The sequence below is a fragment of the Abramis brama genome (assembly GCF_963993115.1).
Source record: "Abramis brama genome assembly, chromosome: 1".
NCBI classification, from domain to species: domain Eukaryota; kingdom Metazoa; phylum Chordata; class Actinopteri; order Cypriniformes; family Leuciscidae; genus Abramis; species Abramis brama.
This window is the reverse complement of record NC_139963.1, coordinates 73,934,236-73,946,797: the sequence shown is the minus strand read 5'-3', so window position 1 is coordinate 73,946,797 and position 12,562 is coordinate 73,934,236. Positions and strand designations below refer to the sequence as shown.

Sequence of the window (12,562 nt, the reverse complement as noted above, 5' to 3'; positions counted from 1 at the left end):
CTGCTAGACCTTATAAAAAAAAGGCGCAGAGATATTCGCCCCGCCTGGCTCCAGATTTCGGAAACTCGCCTCTCACCACATCGACGCCTGTTAGACCTTATAAAAAAAAGGCGAGGAGATATTCACCTCGCTTGGCTCCAGATTTCGGAGACTCGCCGGCTATCGGCCGAGGGCGATGGTTGGAAATGTAACGATGTTGTGTGAGCATTAAATAAAAGACGATGAGAAATATAATGGTTTAAGCTTTTTTATTTATACATCAAACACGTCTGCACGCAATGAATGCAGGATAACATTTTATCATTACAAACATGCGGTCTCAATCTCTTCACAAAGAGGGACACCATTTTATCATTTTTAACATAATCATCGGTGTATAGTTTCATCACATGGTTATAGTCGCGACCTCTGGCTAAATTATATAGAAAAAACACACAGTGCTGTCCGCAGGTATCCGATGAATAATCCTGGACGCGTCTGTCAGAATATAATACGTCGACGTCGTTGACGGCCAGAAAGTTATTGATGCTGATTGGAAAGCGGGGGCTGTTGGGAGGATTGCCGAAGCTGTCGAAAAAACACGCGGTCCCCTCTCTGGCTAAATAAACGGCGACCCAATGCTCACCCGGCAATTGAGCCGGGTCGGTATTAATGATCCCCATCGACGGTAAGATCCTCAGAGGTTTTTTGGGTAGTTGATCGCTCGGTAGAACCCCGAGAAAATGAGCCCTGCATGCTATTTTATCCGCGATAGCTGTGAGTTGTAGCGTGTTCATCTCTCAGTAGTGATCAATCAGTACCTGTCTGCGGTTAGACACTTCAATGAGGCTGTCGAATACTGCGTAAATTATTAAATTAATGGTATTCGGCAGCGCTTGTCTGAAACGAGCTTCGACTCTGATGTTCCCGGACTTGATCAGGGAAATGTGCTGGCCACAGTCCTCGTCAGGCGATAAGTTAAATGCGTACAGCGTGTATCCGTTCAGGAAATCATTCCTGCCGATACAGAGCGGTTGATCTTTAAGGTGTCTCCCGGTCGTCATCGCCAGCTGATAATATTCACGTACTGCCAAACCGGCATCGAAATTAGGTTGTAGAGGCTTGGCGGGGAATTGTTGACCGTCTACGTAGACTGCTAGGAATTCCAGATTGTAATGTTTGAACGCGAATGGATTTTTTTCGTAGGAACCGGTGAATGCGTCGTTGTCGACCATAGCGATAACGATAGACTTTGGCAGTGTTCCTAAAAACAGATTTTCTTGATTCGAAACACGAGAGCCGGCGGGTATGGAGAACGATTTTAGACAGACCCTATCGATGGGATACTTGGCCGTGGTCGAAAGCAGCGTCTGGGCGTGAGCCAGTCTCACCGGCGGCGATACAGAAACTTTTTTGACAAATAGGGACGCCGCCACTATATGTAATTTGTAAGCCACGTCGTCGGATCTCATCAGGCAGAATTCATCCTTTGCCCGTATAAAGCGTAGCTTTAAATCCAAACCATTAATTAAAAGCTTCTGCTGAAAGAATATATCGCTGTGTATGGGGGCAAGAAGTTCCACCTCCCTGCTTCGAGCGGTGTAGGTCGATCTCTTCGTCAACCCTTCGTTACGGCCTGCGGGGTCACGCACATCCATCTGACCGGCTGTGTCACATCCAAACAAACCGGCGGAGAAAATAGATTCCAGCGTATCTTTACCGTAGTTGAGCAGACTTTCAAGGATACAGCGATAGGGATAAGTTCCGGAACTCTGTGATATCAGGCGGTCGCCGAGGGTTACGTCGACTTGTGAAAACATACTAGCAGCCAGGTAGTTTATTGGACCCACCGTTGACGGGTGGGGGATATCATCTCCGTCAGGCTCTTTGATTTTCACCCGTAGATAGATCATCGTGTTATTGAGATCCAAATAATCATCGCCGTTGCCGGCGATAAAAAACTCCAATGGTGCAGAGTCCGATATGGCCGATAATGGGGCTACTTCTAAATAGCCGTTTTTCTCAATAACGGTCTGCGTCAGCGGGACCGTAAATAGGTCCAACTCGGACTTGATGCATTCTCCCGACATGCGGTGCAATAACGCCATGTTAGAAAATGGTTTTTCCGACTCTCTTGATCGTCGCCTTTCGACTAACAGACGTCTTACGCTTTCTACGTACGACTGAGCGTTTCTTTGGTCCAAGTGTTGTTTTCTTCTTTCCCCACTGACCACGCCTCCTCACACCCGGTGGTTTAGACATCCTCTTACGAGCCATGACCATCAGACCCGATCCGTCTTGAGCTTTATCGTTATGAGATCGCGTGAATACGTTTGAGACGACGTCGGATACTATATTTTTAGCGGCAGATTTTAGATGCGGTTTCGCAATGCTAAATCCTCTTTTTAACAGAGGTATAGCCATCCTGAACAGGCCTCTGAAAAGACCCCCTAAGCCTGCTCCGTACATAACCCCTCCACCGGCATACCCTGGTAAACCCCCGCCGGCCTGATTTTGGTAGTAGCTGACATAGTCAGCGGTTTCTCCGGGTCTATAATAAACCATTTTTTGGTTTAAAGTGTAGTTTTACAATGACTTTCCCGTAAGAAAATGGTACTTCTTGGTTTTGATCGTCCTTCAACTCTATGGTGATGTCGGTGATGTGATCCTTATTGATCGATGCGTAATGCGGGTTGTCGTATCTAGCAATGACCGCGTCGCTGCTTTTACCCGATATATGTACGCATCTCAAAAGCGGGACGTGAGAATCACCGACCGCTTGATACTGGATGATGTCTGTGTAAACGTACAATGTGTAGAACCCCGCGTTGATATCGCATTGATGAGGGGCGTACATGATGACGTTTGCGGTAAAATCGGGTTTTTTATGATAGTTTAAACCTCCGAGAGGTTTTAGCGTCATTCCTAAAATAGTGGCGAGTCTACCCCGAAAACTGACTGAAATGTTGGGTTTCGCGACCAGAAACACCTTGTTTTTTAATTCGTCGTGATTCAACACGGCCACTGGTGCCATAAGTTGATTTATAGCACGCAGTATCGCACGAATGTTTTGGTAGTAACCGCCGCTTATGTATAATTTCGTAATATTAGAAAAAACGATATTTGAGTCTTTGGAGGGTTCCGGGGCCGTATGTAGGATAAAATGACCATCTTCGTCATTAAAGTTGTACCAACTTCTAGGATATTCGATTTCGGCGAGTCCGACTTCCCATTGTCCTTTCAAGTCTATAGCTTGCGCCAGCCTGGTTGTATAGGCGGATATGCGATTTTCGGGATAAACCGACCTAGATGCATTGCACGGTAACGTGACGTAGAACCCGTGATCATCCATGGCGGTCCTTCGCTAGTATGACCTGATCCGTTAAACGTCGGGGTGTTTTAAGTCCAGCAGAGTTTTTTTATCTATGTAACTATTAAATTTTGAAGGCCATCCTAGCCATTTCACTAAAACAAGCGTAGATTTCCCTTGTTTTTTCTGACCTAAAATCTTTTCCACTTTAAAAGATTTGTTTTTACTGACAATTATTTTTTGCAACTCTTTTTCATAAAAAACCCCCTCGATGACATCACCGTCATAATCGGTGAGTCTGTAGACCGGTGGTTGACGAGGGATAGCCAAGGATACGGTGAAAAATTCCTCCGTGTAGTTCTGCTCATAACCTTTGGCGAACGGACCTCTCACTTTAGAAATCCTGACGACGTCGCCGACTTTGAATTTAAATACGGGTCTCTCGGTCTTCTTTATATCGCAGTACAAGTTTTGAAACACTTGACCCTCGTTTACTTTGTCGACGTCCACGGGTCTCATTCTGATACTTCGGTGATAACTGGTGTTGTACCCCTGCATAATGTCTTGTAAGACATCTATGTATCGTCGGGAATTTGTAGCCGTTAAAAATCTCCACATACGACTTTTTAACGTCCTATTAAATCGTTCCACGACGCTGGCTTTCAAATCGGTAGCGGTAGCGAAATGATTAATGTCGTGCTTTTTCATCACATCTTGAAATTGTTTGTTAAAAAATTCCTTTCCCTGATCCGTCTGCAATTTCTGCGGCACGCGGCCCTCTTCGAGGATAGACTCGAACGCTCTAGTGACCTCTGCGCCGCTCTTATTCTTCAACACGCGAGCCCAGGCGTACTTGCTAAATACGTCTATGCACGTCAGCAGATATTTATGACCGTCATTATCCTTGGCGTAGGCGATCATGTCGACGAGATCGGCCTGGAACTGAGTATCGACCCCATACACGACCACTCTGTTTCGTTTGTATTTTATAGGCGCTGTTTTGTGTAATGTGTAAGCGTCCTCACCAGCCAGCCATTCTGAAACCTGTTTATCGCTCAGACGGACCCCGCTGTCTTTCAAGACGGCGTCTTTTAATCGTTTTTTACCGCCTAAAGAGCCTGGGTTGGAGGGCGTATAATAAGCCTCTTTCATGAGCTCCGACATGCTGCCGTTGCACCCGTTGGAAAAGAATGACGCGTACAAGCGGTTTGAATCAATCTTTTATTAAAAAACGTTACAGGATATAATACAAGTAAAATGGATATAATAGAAGATAGTAAACATGGATATAATAGAAGATAGTAAACATACTATAAGTAAAAATGGATATAATAGAAAACATGCATACAGTGACTAAGTAAAATGGTATTCATATAATACACAGTCTAAGTAAAAAAAAAAGGATATAATGGGGTTAATATGATAAAACATGCAAAATGGTATTAATATAATACAACATGTAAAATACACACTCTAAGTAAAAAAATGGATATAATATGATAAAACATGTAAAATACACAATCTAAGTAAAAAATGGATATAATGGGATTAATATAATAAAGCATGCAAAATAGGTATATAATAAAAAATACAAACTCTAAGTAAAAATGGATATAGCGGGATTAATATAATACAACATGGAAAAATGGATATAATGACGTTACACACACACACACACACACACACACACACACACACAATAAAAGTAAAATGGTTATAACAGGATAGAAAATGGATTAATAATAGCGTCAGTGGTAATCTAACCAGAAAAGAAAATCGCGGCAGGCCATCATGTTTTTGTCTAGGATGTAATCGACGTACATTACGACAATTTTGTCTACGTTTTTAATCACTTCAACGATTCTGATAGCGTCGTCCCGATCATCGGAGTCATATTCTTTTGATTTCTTCATTAGCTCGGTACAGACATCCATCACATACGTACAAGTACACAGCAGATCGGTGACCCCGAGCGGGGATTGTGATTCACACAGCATATCTAGAACCTGTTTTATCATCACAACGGGTGGATCGTTACCGGCAACACATTTGTCCGTCATATAGTCCCATGAGCTAGTCAGTCCTCTTATATACACCATATTTTTCTTGAGATTAGCCTCGCGCACAGTATCTTGACATGGAGTATCGGGGTGGGATGCGTCCATAATAATCTTGCTCATGAGATCGGTCATCTGGTCTCTGTAATGCTCTTTAAACAATAATTCCATACACCACTTTAGGCTACAGGCTGCACCCATGTTGGAGATGGTTTGGTCACTGGCCATTCGCGGTGGGGAGATTTTCCCAGAGATCGACGACGTCGTAGACTATTTCCTTGCAGGGTTTGTCCAGAAGTCTCGCCCTGATTTCTTCCACCTTGGCGGCGATGAATGGTTCGTCTTTTAATTCGCGCAGAATAGTCCCGACTGTTCCTTGAATACGGTGGGGTTGAGATTTTAACCCCAACCGTCCTAGGAGGGTGGTGATGATGGAATGAAAAGAGGGTTTAAACAGCTTGCCTGAAAGTTCGTCAAAGTGTGTGTCGAAGTAGTAGTTGGGAGGGTCAAACAGACAGGAATGTTGCAGCTGGCTAGGATGGTTAATCGCACAGCCCTCGCAGTCGTCCTTCTGCTTGTCGTTGATGAGATGTTGCAGCAAAATCACGGTCGCGGCTTTTATGATTTTGAATCCGACGTCGCTGAAACAGCCGTCTGTGACGTCGAAGACGCGATTAGAATGAGGCAGGGTCCGGTCGATTGTAGATGCGTCGTGCGATTGCCGATCGTTATGGATCCCGAGACTTTTGACTGTCTCAGGGGGCGACTCCCAGCCTTTGTCGATGATATTGTTAGCTGGACCATCGTCGCATCCATCGTTGGACGATTCCGTGTCTTTGCGAGGGTTGATGAGGTAAGTCAGGCTGTCGGATCCATGTTTTTTGCTGGATGGTGAAGGTCTAGTGCAAGCGCAGTCGCACTCGATCATCGGATCCCAGTCTAAGCCACGTTTGATAGCCGGACCAGAGTCGTTTTGGAGGTCCGAGGGTTCAGGGGTGATGATGATGATGTTGCCAGGACCCCTATCGTTTTCAAAGCAAGATTCCAAGTCTATGCGCCGTCTGACCGTTTTAGCCGAGACCCAGTCGTTGTGGAGGCCCGATGGACCGCAGGCATCAGTCAGAGTATGTAGGGGTGCGTCGTCGTCGGGAGGGTCGAGAATGCTGCCGAAAGAGATACCGCAGCTGCATACGTGATCGGGTTCTGAAGCGTCGTCTTCAGCCATGGTTTATAAATGCTGCTTGGGAGGGTCGGGTCGCTGTATTTTATGAGCGCGGTGGAAAAGGGGGTGGGAACGTTGGAGCGCTTCAGCCTTGATTTATATACGACGCTTGACAAGGTCCGACCGCCGAGCTTTATGATGGCTGTAGTAAATGGGCGGGGACGGCAGAGCGTACGTGCTGCTCCGTGCACATCTCTCAGGGTGGAACAGCTGCACTTTAATTTTGTTGTATCCATCATGCATGTCGCACCATTTGAACATTTTGTTGATGATTGAAAAAACACTGCTCAGCAGATCCAGATCGCACCACTTGAACAAGAATTGCATTTCATACAGATCCTGATGCTCTTTAGGCAGGATGGGGCCCATCCGAGTGTTGTTGAGCTTTGTCTTGTCTTTACAGCAGAATATGTAAACAGAATCATTCGGCTTCTTTTGAGTATGGTCACCTACCACACGGTACCGGACATTCGGGGTCACCCCGTCCCACTCACCCACGTACAAAGGCTCCTCGCCGCCGTCATTCAGATCCTTCCAGACACGTTTGTAAAATAGAGTCCAGTCTTTTTCAGGGAATACCACGCACGCGTCTTGCCCCGGCTGAAACTCGTCGACGCCATCAGTGGTGTAGAGCGTAACTACTCGAGTTGGTTTGTGAAATTTGTAGCCGAATACACGGTTGCTACACATCAGAAATTCAGCTTTAGTCCATTCCGAAATTTCATGGAGAAAGCTGGTCAAACGGATGTGTCCTAAAGGTTTTCTCGGCGCCATAGTCAGACTTTCCATCATCCTGTTGCTCAACCCCGCATCTGGGGATTGAGGGGAGGATAAACCATCCATGCTCATGTAGCTCATGTTTCCCTTTCTGGTGGTGCATGTAGAACACACTGACCCCATTTATATACGCTTCTCACTTTCACTGCGGTGGGGGCGCAGGTCTCTGACACAAGCCATATAACCACACACACACACATATAACTGGGACAAAGTTCAAACAAACGGCAAAAAACATCTGTTCTATTAATATAGGACAAAACTACCCGTCAAAACTATGATTTAGTCCTAGATAGGTCATAGTTCAAAACTAACTGTCAAAAACATGATCGATAGGCTAGCAGGGTCAATAGGTTAATCCCATGACCGCATTCCGGAAGTTCAACCCGTCAATCATAAAGGTCACCGGAAGTTCAACCTGCCAAAAGGTCAAAGGTCAAAGTCGTAAATCATTTTGACACAAGGTATCTGGTAAGTACTACTTCAGTCATTTGTTTTTTGCAAAGTAGCAGCCATTCCCCATGTTTACCTCGAAGCTAATACTCCTGCCAGTGTTGTGCCTGAACACGTTCATTGAACGATAGTTCATGATTTTGGGCGAATGTGAACTGAACGTACCGCATTACTGCCTGATGAACGTTACTGTGAACTCGTTCATTCTGGTGTCTGTGAACGCCACGCTCTCTCAGTTTAACTTCGTTCAATAGGATGCCAGATTTCTATAAAGCCTTCCAGGCAAAAACCCACCTAAAACCCACCATAAACCGGCCTTAATATGTTGCGGAAAAACACCCAATCTGGCAACACCAGACTCTCTTGTTCAATCTCGTTCATCAAAATGAACAAATCTTTTTTCGAGTCATTTCGTGCATTTAAGGGGCTTTAAATGTTACTATTAACTGGCAAATTCCCCGAACACATCAACCTACGCAATCTTGATCATATTCTGAATTAAGAAATCATTATAATGCAGTCAAAAATCGTTTACAGGGAACATAAATAATTACTTCACCTCGAGTCTTTCGTTTATTTGTCTAGTGACAGACGCAATAGCATACAATAGCCGCATTAGCAGTTAGATGCTGTTTGTTACACACAGTAGAGCAATAAAAACACAGTCTTACCGTTTCAATTGCAGGCAAGTCTCTGATTGTTGGAATGGCGCTTTTCCCGAGCTTCGATGCCAACTTCGCCTGATATTGCCCCAAATTTGTGAAGGATTTCGGTGTACAATGTTTAGCACATAACAGACACCAAATGATAAGCCAGTGGGAAGGGTTGAAGGAACCGCGTCATTAAAAATGAATTTAATCCACTGGTCCCTGATAGCTAGGTCCGTTCTTGGTAGAGAAAACACATTTACATGTTGATTCTGGCAGTCAACAACAGAGCAACTCATGTGTGCACTACGTTTCTGCATCTTTCTCGACTGAACTGAATATGAGGGGGAGAGGGGCGGGCTTCCTGCGGCATAGGTCTGCGGTGTCCATATATGGTATATCCTGCCCCGACTTGACGTCAAGACGGGGCAGAAATCAAAATCTCGTTTTTTAGTGCACGTGGGCTATTTTACAAACCCTGAGGTAAACAAACGCTTCACTTTTAAATATCGGCTTCCCGGCCAGTGTATAATCATTATGCAATCATAACATACATTGATTCTCGTGGAAAAGTGAAAATTGCAGGTTATGACTCCTTTAAGTGAACTTCACTGGAGCGCTGAAAAGACATACACGCATTAAACCTTCGCCAGGCCATTGGATTCCGTCATTGGGCCAATGGGTGGTCCTTACAGCAGCCAATCACAGCAGTGGGCGTTTACGCTGAAGTCTCACAGCAGCCAATCACAGCAGAGGGCGTTTACGCTGAAGTCTCATAGCAGCCAATCACAGCAGAGGGCGTTTACGCTGAAGTCTCACAGCAGCCAATCACAGCAGAGGGCGTTTACGCTGAAGTCTCATAGCAGCCAATCACAGCAGTGGGCGTTTACGCTGAAGTCTCACAGCAGCCAATCACAGCAGAGGGCGTTTACGCTGAAGTCTCATAGCAGCCAATCACAGCAGAGGGCGTTTACGCTGAAGTCTCATAGCAGCCAATCACAGCAGTGGGCGTTTACGCTGAAGTCTCACAGCAGCCAATCACAGCAGAGGGCGTTTACGCTGAAGTCTCATAGCAGCCAATCACAGCAGTGGGCGTTTACGCTGAAGTCTCATAGCAGCCAATCACAGCAGTGGGCGTTTACGCTGAAGTCTCACAGCAGCCAATCACAGCAGTGGGCGTTTACGCTGAAGTCTCACAGCAGCCAATCACAGCAGAGGGCGTTTACGCTGAAGTCTCATAGCAGCCAATCACAGCAGTGGGCGTTTACGCTGAAGTCTCACAGCAGCCAATCACAGCAGTGGGCGTTTACGCTGAAGTCTCACAGCAGACAATCACAGCAGAGGGCGTTTACGCTGAAGTCTCATAGCAGCCAATCACAGCAGAGGGCGTTTACGCTGAAGTCTCATAGCAGCCAATCACAGCAGAGGGCGTTTACGCTGAAGTCTCATAGCAGCCACGCCCCTTCAAACAGAGCGTTCAAATCAGAGGATGAAATCAGGCTAGGAAATATGCCTTTTATTTCTAAATTATAACAACTTTTGATCTAAAAAACATACTTACATTATAAGGGCACCCCAGGAAACATAATAAAATAATAAAATAATCCATACAATGGGACATTTAATGCCATTACCATTGTTTGTTGGATGAAATTTTAGAAAATGTTCAATATTAATCACAGGTGAAAAAAGTGATGTTGATTCAATGCAGTTAACATTGACACATTAACATTGATTTATCATTGTTTGCATGATTGCTATCTATCTGGGTGTTCTGCCACCCCAATGCACCTTGCATATGTTGACAGACAGATAACTCCTCTGCCAATCACCACACTGAAGCAGATACCCAGTTCACTTTGTTTAATGGATGACTGGAAGTAGGGTAAAACTGAAAAGAAAATATGATACAATAAACGTATGAATTTAAGTTTACAGAATAAGGAATCCAACACAAATTGCTAGTATACAATGGCACAAATGAAATACCAGTGCATAGGACTTCATACATGGATGTGAAATAAACTGACATCTCAAACTGTATACTGGCTCACTTCCAATTATATCAAAATGAGTGATTAACAATAAGTAAACATAGCAGCATAGATAACATGTGTGTGCCTGATAGTTAACGCATGGTAAATGCACAGTACGCATATGTATAAGGATCCGAATGAAATTTTACTCTAAACATAAAATACAATCAAACATAGTTGAATAATTTCTTAACATAAATGTACATACCAACGATAACTCCCGAAAGACAAGAAATGTAGCAGATTGCTCAGGATGAAAGCACACTAAAGGACAGCTATCTTCCATGCGGCAGACTGAAGCTGGTCTAACATTGATGTCATCAAGTCGCTGCTCTTAACCCTTTAAGGTACTACTCAACCGTTTGGTAGACCACACTTTAAGTCACTATATTTAATTGAAAAATGCATCAAGCTTAACTCAACCTGAATGAGCCATCTCTATCGTTTGGTGTAGTTGTGATGCTAAAAAAATCCACTAGATGGCACTGTGTCTGTGAGCAGCATGCCTTTTCATTGTTTCTTCAAACAGCACGTGACACAGCGAAAATTTACTCATCCTTTGATGACGCATATCGGCGGGACTTCAGGTGTGTTTGATTAGGGTCCCAGTGTGTTGTCTTTATGTGATGTTAGGTTAGATATGAGCCAGCACATATCTAACCTAACATCACATAAAGACAACACACTGGGACCCTAATCAAACACACCTGAACCAGCTTATCAATGTCTTCAGGATAACTAGAAAGCTACAGGCAGGAGAGTGTATCAGGGTTAGATCTAAACTCTGCAGGACAGTGGCCCTCCAGGACCGAGTTTGGAGACCCCTGCTCAAGAGTGTGGTCTCCAATCAGGGCCGTGCACAGGGGGGTGGCCCGGTGGCTAGAGCCACTGCCCTTCTGCCCTCATCAGCTGAGGTGCCCCTCTCGCCCCCCTCCCTAACCCTCCAGAAGATTCCCATAAAAACGTTATGTTATCGCTCCGCTAAAGATCCACTGATTCCGCTAATCCGCTCCGTGTTTTCCTGCTCGCTCCGCAGCGTCACTCGTAGACAAGCATGTGCCCGCTCTCCGACGACAGATTCAGAATAGAATTTCGTCCCATTCACAGGTCGATTACAAATTACAATCCACATTACAGACAGTAGTCGATCCACAAAATTAGTATTTTGGTAATATGTTTTTGTATTTCTGTCGCAAAATGTTTTGCTCCTGGTCTTCAAATAGTGCTAACAAGTTACAACTCGTGCAACATCCATGTTCTTGGAAGAAAAGCAAATGTGTTTTGTGCCGTTAGCCCCCTTGTAACCTACTATACTAAGGTACTATTCATTTAGATTAGAACACATTTAGATAATATATAGTATATTACCTTTTTATTATGTATAAAGTTAATATGGTCTCATTAAAATATTATAAATATGATGTATGTTATAGATAGATACTATATCAACTAAGGCAACTGATTATAATGGGAAATATATTTACAGGAGTTAAAGTGTGAAAAACTGTCTGCTAAATATTCTATACATAATGATTTACCCTCTGGCTTTCTAGAACTTTGATTCAATTTTTGCCATGTTGAATAGGCTTTGTCTTTGCTCTTTCTCACTCTGTTCTTCTAATTTTGTGAAGGCATTGTTTTTTTGTCGACACAATCTGCAAACAACAGAAAATGTTATTTATTTATACGTGATTTATTTATTAGTGTTATTTATATTAGATTAGATCAGGTTAAATAATTTGATTGAACAAGAATTCTAATTTTCACTACTCCCAGTGTATGATTGCAGAACAATGTTTGAAAATTTATGGAGCAACAGATTTTGTGTGAAAATAAATCAGAAAGGTGGTTTGTTTAAAAATCTTATTAATGTATGAGGTGGCAAGGAGGTACACACGGGGTAAAACCAGCATGGTAAGACACACAGTATTGATAAAAATACTTAAGCTAAATGAATATGCTTTTAATAATGTCTAAGTTGATACTTGTTCAAACCAATCACTTTAGTAAAGTTTATAACAATTTTGGAGTTATTTTGATAAATTAAATAATAAATGTTTGTTCAATAAATATAGGCTATC

General features: G+C 43.7%; 2 protein-coding genes across 2 annotated transcripts in view; both read left to right on the top strand.

Annotated features, from left to right (window-relative positions):
* LOC311095130 (uncharacterized protein) overlaps positions 1-12,562 on the top strand; it is a 467,684-nt gene that overhangs the window by 286,938 nt on the left and 168,184 nt on the right. The gene's annotated exons all lie outside the window — the stretch shown is intronic.
* LOC311095066 (uncharacterized protein) overlaps positions 1-12,562 on the top strand; it is a 31,185-nt gene that overhangs the window by 15,254 nt on the left and 3,369 nt on the right. The gene's annotated exons all lie outside the window — the stretch shown is intronic.